The sequence below is a fragment of the Falco punctatus genome (assembly GCF_963210335.1).
Source record: "Falco punctatus genome assembly, chromosome: 1".
NCBI classification, from domain to species: domain Eukaryota; kingdom Metazoa; phylum Chordata; class Aves; order Falconiformes; family Falconidae; genus Falco; species Falco punctatus.
In genome coordinates, this window is record NC_137580.1 from 62830509 (window position 1) to 62833997 (window position 3489).

Below are 3489 nucleotides of genomic sequence, written 5' to 3' on the forward strand. Positions count from 1 at the left end.
CTTTTCTTACACTACTCTTTTCTGCTAGTAGGTTTTTTTTCCTTTAGTTTTATACTCAACATAGATGATTCAGAATTTCTGGCATGTGGGAAGTGAACAAGATCTTAGAAATGTCCATGTATCTCCACAGCATGTAACATGCTGTTGTTGAGTGTTACAGACTCACAAAAAAAGCAGATGTTACCAGACAGTTTTGGAAGCCTGACTCACAAATATCCTCATATTCTATCAAAACTAACAACAGTTTGAAACAGATTATTTTGCAATACCAATATACTGCACGATACTGTACTAGCCTCAATGGCTTGCTTTCCTCCTATTTTATCTGTCCCACTTGTGCTCTTACTCTCTTTATCTTTTTTAAGCACAAAAACATTTTTTTGTGTTCAGATTATTCTTTTTTGTCTGCTCTAAATTTGCCCTTTCCTCTTTTCTCCTTCCTATTCACCATATCCCTCTTACCAGGTACCTTCAGTTACCTAACAGGTAACACCACTTCTCCCTTCAGCATCACCTCTGCTACACTGAGATTGAGACACTTTCAAAGAATGATCACTTTGATCATCGTTGAGATGCACCTTGTAATTCTTAGTTGTTCTTCCAAAGATTTACTCAAGTTTTGATCAAACATTTGAATAATATAGACAAATATTAAATAAACACATTAAATAATAATTAATCACTTAACCATAGCCAGTCTCAAAATGCAGTGAAGTTTTCTTTGTCACCTGCAGGTAACTGGTCAAATAGAAGCAACTGATTTATTTTTTTCCTAGCCAAGTTGTTTAAACTAGCAGTGTCTACTTTCACCTTCCCCAAGCTAGTTCCTCTCAAAAGTGGGTGTTCAAAGCAGTGACCCATGGATAACAAATAGAGAATATTCTTCTGCAGAACGGCTGTTCAGTAAGGAAGCCTTCAACCACTTAGCTGTCCAGGGCTGCCCTCCCTCCTACCAGATCATACTGTCAGTCTCAAGAAGCCACTGGTTTTTTGCCACCACATAGAGATCTACTTCTAAACTGGGATTTGTGAGCTAAATTAATTACCAAAGCGATAACGATAGAAACCTTATTCCCAAAACAAGTGGGAGGTTACAATTCAGTATAAACTTATTCCTTGCTTGTATTGTGTTGCAGGCGTATCACCTCCATATGCCAAACTGTCTCTTCTCTGTTCAGGAAAAATCAATGATCTCAGGTGCCTGTACAGGGATCTCAGGTCCCTCACAAATGAAGTACTCACAGAAAGCTTCTGAATGCTACGTAATAGAAATGTGCACCATTCATCAATAAACATTTCCTTTGGATAAGTAAGATTGCAAATGATACTTAGACCTGAAAAGTGAATGATGGCTTATTTGTAGAACACATGAACTGACAAGGCACTAATTAGGAAGTTAGGAAACAAACTCATATCACTGCCCAGACTTGGTCATCTGACATGACACAGACAGGCTGCAAAGTCTTTCATTTTATATCTGAAAGGCATACAGAAAAAGTGATGTTTCTATTTCATTTGAGAATTCATTGGATGAAGATATTAAGCTATGTGATCTTCTCACATATAGCACTTCTTTGTAAACTTCATAGCTCTCTGTTGCATTCAGGGTAGCTTGTATGTGAGATACATAATTTGATAAAAATAACATTCAATTGGATTCTTGTTTTCCTGAAGCATCCTTAATAATAGGTAAATGTTCTTAGTGTCAGTGTCATTTCACTACTGTTTAGCTGCTTTGCTTCATAAAACAACATTTTGAAAAGGCTTGGTTTCTATGCAATATTTCATAAACATATATTTTACTAAAACATGTACTTTGTCAAATACAAAATTTGCTATAACTGCCTGAAAGTATACTCCTTCCTGAGAATCATTCATTTTACTGTATTCCTGATAGATCTTTATAGGCTTGTTATTTTTACATATTATAGCCTTATATCTTCCTTATCTTTTTCATACTTTACATTTTTGATGCAACATTGGTACTTCTCTAAGCTCATAATTATGAATTATATTGATTATAGGACACACAATTAGACAATATAATGAACGTAATATGTAGTTCTGGGGACCAACTGAAAAGTGGTGCTCACAGAAGTGTAAAATCACTATCACAGTCCCTGCTCTCAATCGCTTTCATCTGACTGGTAAGATAAACATGAAAAAAGGAAGTATGACATACAAATACACCAGCCAATACACTATTAATTCCATCTTGGTTCCTGTGTATATATGCATTAGTTTGTAAGAACTGAGTTTTACTGAAGAGAATGTAACCTAAGTAGAAAGAAACGTGAACAAAGAGAAGCAGACAGAGAAGGCAAAGAGAGAAGTGACAGGTGTAAGGAAAGGAGCAGGGTAGGACAAATTACCAGCCATTTTGTGACCACCCAAAATAACAAAAAAAAACAGCTAATACTACTTCTCAGTGATATGATGCACTTCCACTTAGACACACTGCTATTTCATGTGGTGTAGGAAATCCTCCATTCAGTCAAACAAAATCCTTTTTGTATGTACACACTTTCCTTCTTGGCTTGATAGATTACACAAAACCCATACAAGCCAATGACAGAGTACTTAAACAGCAGCAGCCTGGGAGCAGGTGTTTTAAAACTCTTCTCTAGTACAAGAAACACCTTGCCAAGCAATGCCAAGGGGATGTAGCACAGTTTCAAGACTTGGTATAGCCTCTCAATGGATCTGTGTTTTGCTTCACCCTTTGGCCTGGAACCTGTAGCTCTGCTTCACCCACTTTTATTTTAGGGTTGCACTTAGACCCCTGTCCTAATGACTCCAGCTGTTTAGATAACACAAAGAGATGTCCTTGGTAGCCGTCTGGAGAAGTATGAGAGAATCTGACAGATTTGTTCTGTCTGTCCCATTCCCCATCTCAGCAGAATCGGTTTACTGGCAGCAAGCCATTACCTGGCGTTTGCCAATCCCAGATAAGACTGTGCCTTAAAGACAGATGCTTTTCCCTTTCTCAAATCCTGCATCATCCTTTGGCTGGGCTGAAGCAGCTGGCTTTCTGACTTTAATACTACTTAAAAGACATCTGTTTTCTAAAGCTTATCTAGTTCAGTAGCAGTTTTGTTGGGGTTTTATTGATAGCAACTAAAGCTCCCTGGGACACATTGCATGAATGGTGTTGTGAAATAGTAATTTGTATTTGCAACTGCTGTTTACTTACGTGCAGAGATCAATAGCTGTTGTATTTTTCCCCTCTTAATTCACAAAATATGAGTTTAGAATGTAATCTTTTACTATCTACTCCTCATAACAAATCAATGTTTCTATGTAGTATCAGTCTCCTCAATTCAGACTTAAAATCTTTGGCTTTGTAGGCTTTTTTTCCTGCCAGTCAAATAAATAAAATGCTGAAGTTGCCCTATTAGCAGGATGTAACATGGATTGGAACAGCAATCCAGGCTTTTTATTTGGATGGTTTAACTATCTTTTTCTGTAATAAGGAAATCAAATGCCATA